The sequence below is a fragment of the Plecotus auritus genome, assembly GCF_963455305.1.
Source record: "Plecotus auritus genome assembly, chromosome: 6".
Classification (NCBI taxonomy): Eukaryota; Metazoa; Chordata; class Mammalia; order Chiroptera; family Vespertilionidae; genus Plecotus; species Plecotus auritus.
This window is the reverse complement of record NC_137773.1, coordinates 40,212,732-40,230,170: the sequence shown is the minus strand read 5'-3', so window position 1 is coordinate 40,230,170 and position 17,439 is coordinate 40,212,732. Positions and strand designations below refer to the sequence as shown.

The 17,439-nt window shown below is 42.9% G+C and overlaps 1 protein-coding gene and 1 pseudogene across 7 annotated transcripts in view; one reads left to right on the top strand and one right to left on the bottom strand.

Annotated features, from left to right (window-relative positions):
• The window catches only part of NSD1 (nuclear receptor binding SET domain protein 1), a 146,528-nt gene that overhangs the window by 108,952 nt on the left and 20,137 nt on the right, over window positions 1-17,439 (bottom strand). The window lies entirely within an intron of this gene.
• LOC308250984 (RNA transcription, translation and transport factor protein-like) lies at window positions 5,935-9,587 on the top strand (annotated as a pseudogene). Its single transcript has 3 exons — window positions 5,935-6,277; window positions 8,629-8,911; window positions 9,439-9,587. The product of its transcript is annotated as an RNA transcription, translation and transport factor protein-like (transcript).

Below are 17,439 nucleotides of genomic sequence, written 5' to 3'. Positions count from 1 at the left end.
CTCCCTTGCAGGCCTGGTCCCTCCCAACTGCCCTCCCCTGCTGGCCATCTCGTGGTGGCCATCTTGTGTCCACATGGGGGCAGGATCTTTGACCACATGGGGGCAGCCACCTTGTGTGTTGGAGTGATGGTCAATCTGCATATTACACTTTTATTAGATAGGATAGAGGCCTGGTGCACGGGTGGGGGCCAGCTGGTTTGCCCTGAAGGGTGTCCCGGATCAGGGTGGGGGTTCCCTTGGGGCGTGGGGCGGCCTGGGTGAGGGGCCTGTGGTGGTTTGCAGGCCGGCCATGCCCCCCTGGCGACCCAAGTGGAGGCCCTGGTATCTGGGGTCTATTTATCTTCTACAATTGAAACTTTTAGCCTGGAGCGGAGCCAAGCCTTTTGCTTACTCCGTGGAGGCAGCCATTTCTGTTTGGATTTATGTATCTTCTATCATTGAAACTTTGTAGCCTTGAGTGGAGGCCTAGGCCGGCAAGGGCAGGCGGAAAGGTTGGCTTCCTCCATCGCCGGGGAAACCCAAGCCTCCCTCCTGCTCTCTGTGGCCATAGCCATCTTGGTTGGGTTTATTTGCATATTCACTCCTGATTGGCTGGTGGGCGTGGCTTGTGGATGTAGCGGAGTGATGGTTAATTTGCATATTACTCTTTTATTAGATAGTATGAGAAATTATACACAATGAAAATAGAATCAGCCTGACCTTGCCAAGATCTAGAGCCCTTTAACAAAAAACAGGGATTAGAGGCCATCATCTTCTGACTCCTACTGCAATGCACCAACCACAGAACACAGAAGTGAAATGGAATACTTAAAGTCTCCTTCCACTAATCCTTTCTACCTAGTAGACGGGGTCAGAGCTCAGTCTGTTAACTTTTGCTGAGAAGAGAATGGGACCTGGGGCCCAGGTAAACAAATCTAGCAAGTAGTTAGATAGGTGACCTCTGGCAGCATTACAATTTTAGCCTGCGGCTATCTAAGGCAAAATAATAAAGATTATTGTTTAAAAGTTAACTGTTTCTGAATCAGTAAAGACCCTTGCTTATTCGACAGATCACAGAAACAATACATCAAAGAGAAAGCCCGGACAATAGATCAAAAGGAATCACTTAAGTCTTGGAAAAGTACAGAGTAAAAGGAGGAAATTGTCCAAATGAAAGCTGGAAAGCAAAGGTAGGCGCGTCATGGAAACTGGTATATGTAGGACCATATGGTAAGACTGGGGCCATGAGACTATCAGCAGACGCCCAGCTTAGAGCACTGAAGCTGCTGACAGAGAGCAGCCTGCTAAAGAGGTAGAACAGAAACCTGCAGGCCAAGGAATTCCTGCTAGCCCAGGCCTTATAAATCCTCAGAGTCACAATAAAAGAGTTTTAATGACAGTGCAGAAGACAGACCTGGAGATTTAAAGGAGGAAGAAAAGCTATATTCTCTGACTTAAGTCAACAAAAAAAACTGCTATAGCAACTGCTGTATGTTATAGAAACTGAATAATTCATTAGTTCAGGGCCTTCCATGGTCTCTAGACCATAGGCATTTCCCCTACAATAGAAATCCAGTGACAAACCATTCTGACATAAACCAATTTTATTCTGGGTAGTCTTCCACCCATAATTTTCTCTTTCAATATTTGAGAACCTACTAGGCACCCAGCAAGTCTAATTTTATCATTACATCATCATGTAACTTGGTTATGACCTGGAATTTATTTTTCCTTTGACTTCTGCTTTAGTCTGTGCCTTTTAGAGATTTGCTTCTTCTGAGTGCTGAAGGAAGCAAATCAATGGCTCTCAACACTGGCTGAACATCAGAATCACCTGAGAAGTTTTATAAAATAACACAGCCCCACCCCACAGGCCTGGAGGTTCTTCTGACACAGTACATCTGGAGTGAGGCTCTAGGCAGCTAATTTTTTTAAATATATATTTTTTATTTATTTCAGAAAGGAAGGGGGAGAGAGAGAGAGAGACACATCAATAATGAGAATCACTGATCCACTACATCCTGCTTGCCCCCCACTGGGGATGGAGCCACAACCCAGGCATGTGCCCGGACCAGGAATAGAACCGTGATCTCCTGGTTCACAGGTGGACACTCAATACCATTGAACCACATAGGCCATGCGGCACCTAATTTTTTAAAAATCCCATGGGTAATTCTGATAAATAGTTATGGTTAGAAACAAATGTATCATATAGCTAGCTAGCATCTATATTTATAAAAGCCCAGTGACTGGAACCGTGGAATGACCAAAATGACCAAAACAACCAGTGGCTATGATTTGCACTGTGGCAGCCAACCAGCCCCATCTGGGCCCCAATCAGCCCCCCACCCCTAGGCAGCCCGGCCCCCGATCAGCCCCCAACACCCCAAGTGAGGGCTGGGCCGGCCAGCCAACCGCCTGCAGCCCCTCCCCCATCCGGCCCTGCCCCCTATTGGCCCCCAAGACCCCGATCGGGGGCAGGGCTGGCCGACAAACTGCCTGCGGCCTCTCCCCCACCCCCCACCGGCCTGGCCTGATGGGTCCCCATCAGGGTGGGCTAGCTGGACCCCACCCATGCATGAATTTGTGCATTGGGCCTCAAGTCGTCTACACTAATAAAAGGGTAATATGTTAATTAGACTGGGATACCTTCCGAGCATCCTTCCAGACAAAACCATGGTGGCGGGGCTGAGGCAGAGTTAGTTAGGGGCAGTGGTCGGCAAACTCATTAGTCAACAGAGCCAAATATCAACAGTACAATGATTGAAATTTCTTTTGAGAGCCAAATTTTTTAAACTTAAACTTCTTCTAACGCCACTTCTTCAAAATAGACTCGTCCAGGCGGTGGTATTTTGTGGAAGAGCCACACTCAAGGGGCCAAGGAGCCGCATGTGGCTCACAAGCCGCAGTTTGCCGACCAATGGTTAGGGGCAATCAGGCCAGAAGGAGAGGGTAATTGGGGGTGATCAGGCCAGCAGAGGGGGAGACAATTGGGGGCGAGCAGGCCAGCAGAGGGGGAGACAATTGGGGGCGAGCAGGCCAGCGGGGGGGGTGGGGGGCAGTTGGGGGCGATCAGGCCAGCAGGGGGGGCAGTTGGGGCAAGAAGGCTGGTGTGGGGGGGGGCAGTTGGGGGCGAGCAGGCTGGTAGGCAGAGTGGTTAGGAACGATCAAGCAGGCAGGCAGGTGAGTGGTTAGGAGCCAGCAGTCCCGGACTGCGAGGGGGATGGGGCCTAAACCAGCAGTCGGACATCTCCTAAGAGGTCCTAGATTGGAGAGGGTGCATGCCGGGCTGAGGGACACCCCCCCGTACATGAATTCATGCACCAGGCCTCTAGTATTCATATATTTTGTTTCTCTTTAAACCTCATAGTGAAAATGAGGCAGACAGGTATAGAATCTGAGGCTCAGAAATGGGAAGTGAGCTAGCCAAATACCAAACGGAGCCATGTCTGTGCTCCATTTAATTGCCTATGTTCCTTCCACTAAGTCACAATACAGAAAGACAAAAATATCAGTATGTTTCAGTCTTTAATACCAACAATTATACTTAATTAGTGACCTAACTCTCTCATTCAATAAGGGACTTCTGCTTACAAAACTTTCACTTGACAAATGTTCCTCACAAGTATGATTCTTATACTATGTTTCTTACATTATGATTCAACTAACAGAAGATGCCCCTGTTCTCTTAAAAACAGACACATCATACACACCTGTGCTTCTGACTATTCTTCTTCAATCAGCACAAAAACCAATCAACAGCCCTGACTGGTTTGGCTCAGTGGACAGAGCATTGGCCTGCAGACTGAAGGGTCCCAGGTTCGATTCCGGTCAAGGGCATGTACCTTGGCTGCAGGCACATCCCCAGTGGGGGGTGTGCAGGAGGCAGCTGATCGATGTTTCTCTCTCATCAATGTTTCTGACTCTCTATCCCTCTCCCTTCCTCTCTGTAAAAAAATCAATAATATATATATTTTTTTTAAATGACAATTTTTTAAAAAATCAACATTGTTAAAAATCAAGTCACCAATGGGTAATACTAAACGTGAGCGCAGAGTTAGTTTATGTTCAGAACAAAGATGCTGCTCCGGTGCGGCTCAGTTGGTTGGGTGTTGTCCTGTGCACCAAAAGGTCGCAAGTTTGATTCCTGGTCAGGGCTCATGCCTGGGTTTTGATCCCCAGTAGGGGCATGCAAGAGGCAGCTGATCAATATTTTGCTCTCATTGGATGTTTCTCTCTCACTGAGTGTTTCTTTCCCTCTCCCTCCCTTCTCTCTCTTAAAAAAAAAAGTCAAAATATTTTCAAAAATAGAACAAAGATGCCTTCAGAAAACATAATAAAACAATATGTATACAGTCTTTTGCCATTAAAAAAGAGAGCCCAGCCGGTGTGGCTCAGTGGTTGAGCATCGACCTATGAACTAGGAGTTCACGGTTCGATTCCCAGTCAGGGCACATGCCTGGGTTGTGGGCTCCAACCCCAGTGTGGGGTGTGCAGGAGGCAGCCAATCAATGATTCTCTCATCACTGATGTTTCTATCTCTCTCTTCCTCTCCCTTCCTCTCTGAAATCAATAAAAATATATTTTTTAAAAAGAACAATTTTTAGTCATATTAACCTAAATTTTACATATACCTTTAAAAAACAGAATGATGTTCTCTTACACACCTAAGTGATTTCCTCAAGAAAACTGAAAGACTAGAACATCTGACCTATTCTAGTGCCTTTTCCCTAAAGCCATGTTGTCTTTCCAGTCTTAATATCCCTTTCATACCATGGAAAGACCCAGACACAATAATCTTAGCACAGGTTGTGATGCTCTACAAAACTAGGAATGGATCCTGACTGTAAGTTCAGATTCCTTAACTGCTCTAAACCTCAAGTCCTTCATTTGTAAAAAGGAGACAATTAAATTAGAAATAAATGTCTACAGCCCTAACCTGTTTGGCTCAGTGGATGGAGCGTTGGCCTGCGGACTAAAGGGCCCCAGGTTCGATTCCAGTCAAGGGCATGTACCTTTCTAACTCTCTATCCCTCTCCCTTCCTCTCTGTAAAAGTCAGTAAAATATTTTTTTTTAAAAAGAAATGTCTACAAAAGATCCGGCACAATTCCAGTACAAAAATAAGCACTCATTAAATGACTAGCAGCCTGGCCAGTGAGGCCTAGTGGTTTCTGATCAATGTTTCTCTCTCATTGATGTTTCTGAGAGCATCCACCTATGAACCAGGAGGTCAAGGTTCAATTCCCAGTCAAGGCACATGCCCGGGTTGCAGGCTCAATCCCCAGTAGTGGGCTTGCAGGATGTAGCCAATCAATGATTCTCTCTCATCATTGATGTTTCTATATCTCTCCCCCTCTCCCTTCTGCTCTGAAAGCAATAAAAATATTTTTTGCCTTAGCTGTTTTTTGTTTTTTTGTGAAGTAAGCAAGACACAGAGATAATGTTGTATGAGTCCACTCATACATACACTAGAGGCCTGGTGCACGAAATTCGTGAACTGGGGTAGGGGGGTTTCCCCTCAACCTGGCCTGAGCCCTCTCGCAGTCTGGGAGCCCTCGGGGGATGTCCCGGCTTCTGGCGCACTGACCACCAGGGGGCAGCTCCTGCATTGAGCTTCTGCCCCCTGGTGGTCAGTGCGCATCATAGGGACCAGTCGTTTGCATATTAGCCTTTTATTATATAGGATTTGACTTGAAGAGGAAAACTTATAGAGATCTCTATAATGGAATAGAGGTTACTAGGGGCTAGGAAGGAGCAAAGGAAGTTATTACTTAATGGGTAGAATTAAATAGTGGTAATGGTTAAACATTGTAGATATAATTAATGCCACTGAATTATAACTTACATATGGATAAATGTTATATGTACCAAATTAACATAATGAAAAATAAAAATCATTTGATCGTGCTCTCACAGTTGCCAAAGCCCTGGGACCAGAGCAAGAAGCCAGGACTATGTTCCAAGGCAAGCTGACAACCCTGAGCTACCACAACCCTACCAGCTTCAACTAAAAAGGTGAAACAGAATATAGACATTCTACTGTCTGACTTGATGATGAGAAAATCAAATACTACAAGATTGAAGATAGAGGTAATTTAAGAAACATCCACAGCAGTGTCTGGCCCACGTTCTTTGAAAAACATCTCAGAGATGTTAACTGTCCTTTCAATATTCAAGATAGACAAGAAGCAATTGACTGGTTTCTTGGTTTAACTGTTACACTTAAATATGGAGACAATGTTGTAAAGTATAAGGACTCAAAACCTAATACAGAGAGAAACCAAGATGGCGGCATAGGTAAACACCTAAACTGCTGCCTCGCACAACAATTTCAAAACTACAACTAAAAGACAAAACGGACATCATCCAGAACCACAGGAAGGCTGGCTGAGTGGAAATTCTACAACTAGAAGGAAAGAGAAAAGCAACACTGAGACTCACAGGAGCTGCGTAAGGCAAAAAATACGGAGGCGCGCGTGCAGAGAGGTCTGGCAACTGAGTACGCAGCTAGCATTCTCAATCGGGAGTGGGACAAAAGCTCCCAACTGCTCTGAACTACAGTTCCGAGCGAGAATCTGGGGACCCAGACTCATACAGGGCAAAACTGGAATGTCTGGCAGTGGGCGTAACTCGAGGGCGGCTTTCTCTCAGAGGTGCTTGCAGCGAATAATGCAGAACACTGAGACCCAGGGGCCTCTTAGGGCAGGGCTGACAGGAAGCCATTGCTGTTTGCTCCACCCTGAGATCCCGCCCCACGAAGCCATTGTTGTTTGCTTGGTCCTGAGACTCCGCCCCATCCAAGTTGAGCGCAGAGGCTTTTGCATATGAATGGCCTGGTTCTTTGAATTCTGAACTTACCTAACAAACTGCAGCTGAGTCAGTAAGACCCAGAACATCCAAAAGAAGGCCCAAGGCCCCGCAGCACCTTGCATTGCTTTACAGCTGGGCCTCATCTGGGCACCTCCAAACCCCAAACAAAGAAGAGGAATCTGCAGATCTCTCTGTAGCTCCTGCTGGGTGGCCTCAGGCAGAGGCTAAATTAGCACCTCCTTGGAGATCCAAGAGCCAGTGTACCCAGGGGTCAGAGTGGGACCATCCAGATTACAACTACTCAGATCCATAAGGGACACACTCAGGGGGCAGACTCAGTGAGCACCAAAGCCCCACTGAAGCAAGTCTTGCCTCATAAGGGTGTCTCCAGCACAGAAGTTCTCCCAGTGTAGACACAGCTGATCCTCACAGCCAATTGGCCTGGAGGTCAATTCCTCCCAGTGATACCAACAACAATCAAGGCTTAACTACAAAAAGATTGTGCACACAGCCCACAAAGTGGTGCACCAAGAGTGTCCATCTCAGGTGACTGGGGAGGCTGAGCCACTGGGCCCTATAGGACACCTAGCACACAAAGCCACTCTATCAACTCAGGGAAACAACCAAAATGCAGAGACAAAGAAACAGGTCACAAATGAAAGAAATGGAGGAAAGCAAATGACTGGATATAGAGTTCAAAACCACGGTTATAAGGTTTTTCAAGAATTTTCTAGAAAAGGCTGATAAATTTAGCGAGACCCTTGAGGATATGAAAAAGGACCAACAAGAAATTAAGCATACACTGACTGAAATAAAAAAAAAAATATACAGAGCTCCAACAGCAGACTAGAGGATTGCAAGAATCAAGTCAAAGATTTGAAATACAAAGAAGCAAAAAACACCCAACCAGAAAAGCAAAAAGAAAAAGAAATCCAAAAATATGAAGATAGTGTAAGGAGCCTCTGGGACAACTTCAAGCATACCAACATCTGAATTATGGGGGTGCCAGAAGAGAGAAAGCAAGATACTGAAAACCTATTTGAAGAAATAATGACAGAAAACTTCCCCCACCTGGTGAAAGAAATAGACTTACAAGTCCAGGAAGCACAGAGAACCCCAAACAAAAGGAATCCAAAGAGGACCACACCAAGACACATCATAATTAAAATGCCAAGAGCAAAAGACAAAGAGAGAATATTAAAAGCAGCAAGAGAAAAACAGTTAGTTACCTACAAGGGAGCACCCATATGATTGTCAGCTGATTTCTCAACAGAAACTATGCAGGCCAGACGGGAGTGGCAAGAAATATTCAGAGTGATGAATAGCAAGAACGTACAACCAAGATTACTCTACCCAGCAAAGCTATCATTCAAAATTGAAGATCAGATAAAGAGCTTCACAGATAAGAAAAAGCTAAAGGACTTCATCACCACCAAACCAGTATTATATGGAATGCTGAAAGGTATTCTTTAAGAGGAAGAAAAAGAAAAAGGTAAAGATAAAAATTATGAACAACAAATATGTATCTATCAACAAGTGAATCTAAAAATCAAGTGAATAAAAAATCTGATGAACAGAATAAACTGGTGAATATAATAGAATCAGGGGCATAGAAAGAAAGTGGACTGACAATTCTCGGGGGGAAAGGGGTGTGGGGGTGCAGGAAGAGACTGGACAAAAATCGTACACCTATGGATGAGGACAGTGTGGGGGATAAGGGCAGAGGGTGGGGTGGGAACTGGGTGGAGGGGAGCTAAGGAGGGAAAAAAGAGTAACAATTGTAATAATCTGAACAATAAAGATTTATTTAAAAAATAAAATAAGTTTTTTAAAAAAACCTAATACAAAAAATTCTGACAATGTTGCTAAAAATGCAGAACCACAGGTCAATTTGGGTATAAATAATCCTGATTTTAAGGCTGGTGTAATGGTTCTCGCTAACCTTCTTCAGACTCAGCTTCATGATGATTACCTCGCAATGCTTAAGGCAATTGCCATTTTGGCCCAGGAGAGTATGACACAGGATGCAGTTACTACCAGTAAATAAAGCAAATCAAACAAAAGAGGGATTGCCTATTGCTTTAGACAAGCATGTTCTTGGTTTTGACATAGAAGATGCAGGTTTTTTTTAAAAAACTTTATTTTTTATTGTTGACACTATTACAAATGTCCCCATCCCCCCCCCCCCCCTCACGAGATGCAGTTCTTAATTCTTTTCTTTTTTTTTAATCCTCACTTGAGGATATGTTTTCATTGATGGATTGAGAGAGAGAGAGAGAGAGAGAGAGAGAGAGAGAGCAAGAAAGAAACATCAATTGGTTGCCTCATGTACATACATGGACCAGGGATCATTCCCACAACCTGGGTATTGAACCCACCACCTTTTGATGTACAGGACAACATTCCAGCCAGGGTGGAAATACAGTCCTTTTTTTTTTTTTTTTTTTTTAATTGATTTCAGAAAACAGAAGGGATAGAAGCATCAATGAGAGAGAATCATCGATTGGCTGCCTTTTGCATGTCCCCTACTGGGGATCCAACCTGCAACCAGGCATGGCACTGACCGGAAATCAAACCAGAATCAAACCATGATCTCCTGGTTCATGAATTAACACTCAACCACTGAGCCATGCCAGCCGGGCATGCAGTTCTTAATGAAGCTGCTCAAATTCTGTAATTGCTGCCTATGGAAGAGGTCAAAGAGCTACTGACAAAAATTAATGAAGCCATAGTAACTGTTCAGGCAATTATTGCTGATCCAAAGACAGACCACATACTGGGGAAAGTTGGAAGATGAACATTGTAGGATTTTAGCCTCTCACCTACTTAGTACAATTGGGAATCATATACACTCTGGCATGTGATTCGAAATCAAAATGTCACATTTTCAAGGGTAGAATCCAAGAAAATCAACTATGTTCTAGAGATTTACCATTATGACTTTTTCTTTAATAAAGTTGAGGAAAGTGGCAGGAGGGGGTGGGGGGAGGTGGCGGGGAGGAAAATCATCATTTCAACAGATGCAGAAAAAGCATTAGACAAAATCCAATACTCCTATGATAAAACACTCAACAAATTAAATAGTGAAGGAACTTAACATAACACAATAAAGATACATGAAAAGCTCAGCTATCTTGATAAAATAAACAGCAGTGGAAAAACTGAAAACTTTTCCTCTAAATTCCAGAAAAAGACAAGGATTCCTACTTTCACCATTTCTATTCAATATAGCACTGGAACTTTCATTAGGCAAGACAAAGAATTTAAAAGCATCCTGCCCTGCCCTGGCTGGTTTGGCTCAAGGGATAGAGAGTCAGCCTTCGGACTGAAGGGTCCCAGGTTCGATTCCAGTCAGGGGCACATGCCCGGGTTGTGGGCTCGATCCCCAGTGGGGCGCGTGCAGGAGGCAGCCAATCAATGATTCTCTCTCATCATTGATGTTTCTATCATTGATGTTTATCTCTCTTCCTCTCCCTTCCTCTCTAAAAATCAATAAAAACATATTAATAAAAAAAAATAAATAAAAAGCATCCTGCCCTGGCCAGTTTGGCTCAGTGGATAGAGCGTCGGCCTGCAAACTGAACGGCCCCAGGTTCGATTCCGGTCAAGGGCATGTACCTTGGTTGCGGGCACATCCCCAGTGGGGGGTGTGCAGGAGGCAGCTAATCGATGTTTCTCTCATCGATGTTTCTGACTCTCTATCCCTCTCCCTTCCTCTCTGTAAAAAATCAATAAAATACATTTTTAAAAAAATTTTTAAAGCATCCAAATTGGAGAGAAATAAAGAAAATGACCTGTTTACAGTTAACATGATACCTATGTAGAAAACCCTAAAAAAGAAGCAGTCCTAGCTGGTTTGACTCAGAGGGAAGCATAGAAGAGACTTTTATTCTAGTATTGCAGAAATGACTACACTGTGCTATACTATCAGAGAATGTAGTAGAAAGAAGCTTGTAACTCTGTAGCCTTTTACATTACCTTTATTATAGAGCATAGAAAAAAAAGAACTTTTCTTAAAATATATTTTTATTGATTTCAGAGAAAAAGGGGAGAGGGAGAGAGAGAGAGAGAGAGAAACATCAATGATGAAAAAGGATCATTGATTGACTGCCTCCTACACTGGGGATGGAGCCCGCAACACAGGCCATGTGCCCTGACCAGGAATCGAACCATGACCTCCTGGTTCACTGGTTGGTGCTCAACCACTGAGCAACAAGGGCTGGGCAAAACAGAACTTTTTATTTGTATTTTTTTACATATTTTTATTGGTTTCAGAGAGGAAGGGAGAGGGAGAGATAGAAACATCAATGATGAGAGAGAATTACTGATGGGCTGCCTTCTGCACGCCCCACAATGGGATTGAGCCCCAAACCCAGGCATATGCCCTTAACCAGAATCAAACCCGGGACCCTTAAGTCTGCAGGTCAATGCTGTATCCACTGAGCCAAACCGGCTAGCACAAAAACAGAACTATTTATTTATTTATTTATTTATTTTATATTTTATTGATTTTTTACAGAGAGGAAGGGAGAGGGATAGAGAGTTAGAAACATGGATGAGAGAGAAACATTAATCAGCTGCCTCCTGCACACCTCCCTCTGGGGATGTGCACGCAACTAAGGTACATGCCCTTGACCGGAATCGAACCTGGGACCTTTCAGTTCGCAGGCCGACGCTCTATCCACTGAGCCAAACCAGTTAGGGCCGAACTTTTTTTTAATGACAAATCAAATGTCGTTGCCTTCCTAGTTACATTGTTCAATAAATTCATTTTCAGACTGAAAAAAAACAACAAAATATATGCTATATTATATACTTAAACTTTTCTTAAGAAAATATTTTATCCTTAGCTGGTCTGGCTCAGTGGATAGAGCATCGGCCTGCGGACTGAAGGATCCTGGATTTAATTCCGGTCATGGGCACAGGCCCAGGTTGAGGGCTTGGTCCCCCAGTAGGGGGTGTGCAGGAGGCAGCCAATCAATGATTCTCTCTCATCATTGATGTTTCTAACTCTCCCTCTCCCTTCCTCTCTGAAATCAATAAAAATATTTAAAAAAAGAAAATAAATTTTATGGTTAATGTTCTTAAAACGGAGGGTGAAAACTTTTAGAGATTATGATTAAATGTATGACATATATGGTGACAATTCCACAAGTGTATACTTCTCTTCAAATTCATCAATATGTATACATTAACTATGTATGGCTTTTGTATGTCAATCATACCTTAGAGGGAAAGGGGGGGAGGATTAACCAAAGAATGTGTATGCATATATGCATGACCCATACGAAACAGACAATGGGGTGGTGAGGTCCTAGGGCAGGAGATGGGGACGGGCGGGAGGGGATCAGTGGGAAGAAAAAAGGAGACATATGTAATGCTTTCAACAATAAAGAAAATATGTTTTTTAAAAAAAGAAATGTCACTAACTTATGTACTTTCAAATGATAAAATTTAAGTTACATAAATTTTGCCTCAACTTTTAAAACAAATATTTTCAAATGAAATATATCTGGCGTGACAAAGAATATTTCATTATTTCATAGTTATTCTTATTATGGTTATTTATTAGTGAAAACATAACTGATATAACTCAAAGGTAAGACAAAAATTAAATCCTCATACTAGACAGAAGCTAACATTTGGCTTTGAAGTACAAGACAGATTTGCAGATGACACTTGTCTTTCTATTCATGTTTTTAGGCCAAATTGACATATAGTCTTGAGAAAAACTAATAATCAAATTTCTACCTCTCATTTTAATCTCCCATTTACAAGGCAAGTATCCACTAAAGTACATTATGTAATCAACAACGTCCTTAGTCCTTTGCAACCCAGGAGGCAGCACAGCAGAGAGAAAATGCTCTAAAGCCAGATGGCCCTGAATGGAATACCAGCACCATCAGTTGAGAAACCACTTAATCTCTCTTAAGTTTCCATTTCCTGATGTGTAAACCTGAATAAATGGCTGTGCCAGCAACTCATGGGATTGGTCTGAGGATTAAATGAGATAATATTTATTAAGTGTTTAGTACAAAGCATAGCTGCCTGACATATGGTACACAATATACGTAAGTATGATTATTAACAAGAGCAGCAAATGCCATATGCCATGCACTGTGCTAGGAGTTAACTTATTTCCTTACTCTACAAAATGTTTTGAAAGATAAATCCCAAAATTGTCTAATTAAGGCAAACATAGAAGTCAGTCTGGTCTCCGATGAAGTTCTGTCCAATTCCAAAGTCCACATTCTCTCTATAATCCCAAGCTGCCTTTCTATATAAGACACTTCATCTTTATCATTTTGTCATTATTTGTCAACTGAAGAGGAAATTAACTAAGTAACTTCACATTTACTATGAAAAAGTACAAACATAATAAAATTAAATACAATACTAATAAATACTATTTTTTAATGTTTTTATTGATTTTTGAGTGAGAGAAAGGGAGAGGAAGATAGAAACATCAATTGGCTGCCCCTTGTAGACTCCCTACTGGGGATCAAGCCCAGAACCAGGACATATGCCCTGCCAGGAATCAATGACCACTTGGTGCATAGGACAACACTCAACCAACTGAGTCACACCAGCCAGGATGCTTTTTTTTTAATGTTTTTTCTTTAATATGTTTTTATTGATTTTAGAGAGAGAAAGGAAGGGAGATGGATAGAGCAGAACACCCATGAGAGAGAAACATCAATCAGCTGCTTCCTGCACACCCCTATCAGGGATTGAGTCCACACCCAGGCATGTGCCCTGAACGTGAATCAATCCCATGACCTCTTGGTTCATGGGTTGACACTCAAACCACTGAGCTATACCAGCAGGGCTGCTATTTTTTTAAAACTATAACCATTTTAACAAATCCTCAGCAACAGTTTGGAACAACTCATAACTTTTTTTCTAAATTTTATAGCAATTGTCATCATTAGAGAAGTACCACATTTAAAAACCTCCTCATTGCCCTAACTGGTTTGGCTCAGTGGATAGAGCGTTGGCCTGTGAACCGAAGGGTCCCAGGTTCAATTCCAGTCAAGGGCATGTACCTTGGTTGCGAGCACATCCCCAGTAGGGGGTGTGCAGGAGGCGGCTGATCAATGTTTCTAACTCTCTATGCCTCTCCCTCTCTGTAAAAAATCAATAAAAAAATATTTAAAAAATAAAAAATAAAAACCTCCTCAGGGCCAAAGAAAGGATGCCAGAGTATTTACAAACACATGGGGGGGCGGTCAATATATGAGGGGCTGGGGGATCCCACCCAGGCCCTGAGCCAGGCTACAATGCCACCACAACTGTCCCATCGGCCACAGTGTGGGGCTCAGGGGGCATCATTGGCCTTGAGGCTCTGCTCAGGGACCTGGCGGGAGACCTAGCTAACTTGTGGCCCTGCCTCCTGCCCAGGGGGCTCCCCACACCATACAGGCCAGCTCAGAAGGGCCTCGGAAGTACCCAAGGACAGGGGGCCTATCCAGGGTGGGACAGAGACGTGGCGTGCACGCGCACACAACTCATAGAGGAATAGCAAGGGGAGGAATAGCAAGGGGAGGATTTTTTAAGGTTTTTTTTTAATCGTAACCTGAGGATATTTGTTCAACTGAATTTTTGTACAGAAGGGAAAGGATGGGGAGAGAGAGAAAGAAACAGACAGACAGACAGACAGACCGACCAATTCGTTGCCTCCTGCACATGCCCCAACAGGGGCCAGGAGGAACCTGCAACCCAGATATATGCCCTTGACCAGGAATCGAATCCGCACAACTTCAGCCTGCTGATCAACATTATAACCACTGAGTCAAACAGCCAGGGCCAAATTTAATTTTTTTTAATTCTCTCTCAAGGATATTTTTTCCATTGATTTTTAGAGAAAGTGAAATGGGGGGAGAGAAAGAGAGAGAGAAACACCCACGTCTGTGTGGCCCATGTGCACAGTCTTGTAGTTGAGCCTTTATTGCTGTTGACATCACTGGGAGGAATTGACCCCCAGCCCAACTGGCTGTGAAGATCAGCTGCAACTACACCCTTATGGAGCAAGACTTGCTTCAGTGGGGTTTTGGTACTCACTGAGTCTGCCTCTTGAGTGTGTCGATTGTGAATGTGTAGAGTTGTTATCTGGTATGGTCTGAGGCTATCCACCAGGTGTACTGGTTCAGGGGCCATCCAGGAGGTACAAAGTCAGCCACTGCCTGAGCCACTGGGCCCTACAGAAAGAACACCTACTACACAAAGCCACTCTACCAATTATAGGAGACATTGTTTCTACACAGAAACAATCACAGGGAAGCAGCCAAAATGTGGAGACAAAGCAACATGTCACAAATAAAAGAACAGAAGAAATCTCCATAAAGAAAACTAAATAAAATGAAAGCAAGCAAACTACTAGATACAGAGTTCAAAACAATGATTATAAGGTTGCTCAAGGATCCTAATTGAGAGCTTTAAGGATGTTAGTGAGACTTTCAAGGATCTTAGAGAGAATTTCAAGGAAATTAGTGAGAACATCAATGACATGAAAAAGGACCAGTCAGAAATTAAGCATACACTAACTGAAATAAAGAATAATTTACAGGGAGTCAACAATACAGTAGAATATTCTGAAAATTAAATGAACAATTTGGAATATGAGGAACAAAAAACACCCAATCAGAAAAGAAAAAAGAATCCAAAAATATGAAGATAGTGTTAGGAGCCTCTGGGACACCTTCAAGCATACTGACATTCAAATTATGGAAGTGCCAGAAGAAGAAAGCGAGCAAAATATTGAAAACCTATTTGAAGAAATAATGACTGAAAACTTCCCCTACCTAGTGAAAGAAATACTGTAGACTTACAAGTCCAGGAAGCACAGAGAGTCCCAAACAAGAAAAACTCAAAGAGGCCCACACCAAGACACATCATAATTAAAATGCCAAGGGTTAAAGACAAAGAGAGAACCTTAAAAGCATCCAGAGAAAAGCAATTAGTTACCTAAAAGGGAGTGCCCATATGACTGTCAGTTGATTTCTCAATAGAAACTTTGCAGGCCAGAAGGGAATGGCGAGAAATACTCAAAGTGATGAATAGCAAGGACCTACAACCAAGATTATTCTACCCAGGAAAGCTATCATTTAGAACTGAAGGTCAGATAAAGAGCTTCACAGACAAAAAAAGCTAAAGGAATTCATCACCACCAAACTAATATTACATGAAATGTTGAAAGGTATTCTTTAAGAGGAAAAAGAGGAGGACGAAGAAGAAATGAGGAGGAGATAATAAAATGGCAAGAAATACATATCTAACAAAAATTGTATCAAAAAATCAAAATAAATTAACACAGAATCTAATGAACAAAATAAACTGATAAATAAAATAGAACCAAAGCCATGGAAACATGGAACAGATTGACAAACCCCAGAGGGTAGGGGGGCGCAGGGAGAGATAAACCAAAGATTTTGTGCTCACTTCAGCAGCACATATACTAAAATTGGAACGATACAGAGAAGATTAGCATGGCCCCTGCGCGAGGATGACTCCAGAATTCGTGAAACATTCCATATTTTAAAAAAAACCACAAAGATCTTATATGCATATATATGCATTACCTATGGACACAGACAATAGGGTGGTAAAGGCCTGGGGCGGGGTGAGAACCTGGTGAAGGGGGGGGGAAGGGGGCGTCATCTGTAATACTCTCAACAATAAATTTTTTTTTAAATATATTTTATTGATATTTTACAGAGAGGAAGGGAGAGGGATAGAGAGCTAGAAACATCGATGAGAGAGAAACATCGATCAGCTGCCTCCTGCACACGCCCCAAGGGGATGTGCCCGCAACCAAGGTACATGCCCTTGACCGGAATCGAACCCAGGACCCTTCAGTCCACAGGCCGACGCTCTATCCATTGAGCCAAACCGGTTTCGGCAACAATAAATTTTTTTTTAATCTAAAAAAAAAAAAGAGCACCCTGGCTGGTTTGGCTCAGTGGATAGAGCGTCGGCCTGCGGACTAGAGGGTCCCGGGTTCGATTCCGGTCAAGGGCATGTACCTGGGTTGCGGGCACATCCCCAGTGGGGGGCGTGCAGGAGGCAGCTGATCGATGTTTCTAACTTTCTATCCCTCTCTCTCTTCCTCTCTGTAAAAAATCAATAAAATATATTAAAGAAAACTTATTTAAAAAAAAAAAAAAAAAAAAAAAAGAGCCCTGGCCAGGTAGCTCAGTTGGTTTGAGCAGCTGTCACCAACCGGTGGCCCTCGGATCATTGGTGGTCCGTGAGGTCCCATAGGTTGGCAACCGCTGGGTTAGAGCATCATAGCAATATGCCAAGGTTGCAGACTTGATCCACAGTCAGGGCACATATAAGAATCAACCAATGAGTGCATAAATAAGTGGAACAACAAATCGATATATCTCTTGCTTGTTCTTTCTCTTTCCTCTCTCCCTTCCTCCTCTCTCTAAAATCAATAAATATTAACTTTCAAAAAAAGTTTTTAAAAGAAAAGACATTTGACAAAACCTAACACCTTTTCATGATTAAAAAAAAAACAAAACATGCAATAATCTGATCAGGGGCACATAGTAAAAACTCAGACAAAATCATACCTAATAATGAAAAATTGATGTGTTCCCCCTAGGATCAGTAATAAGAGAAGGATGTCCACTTTCACTATTTAA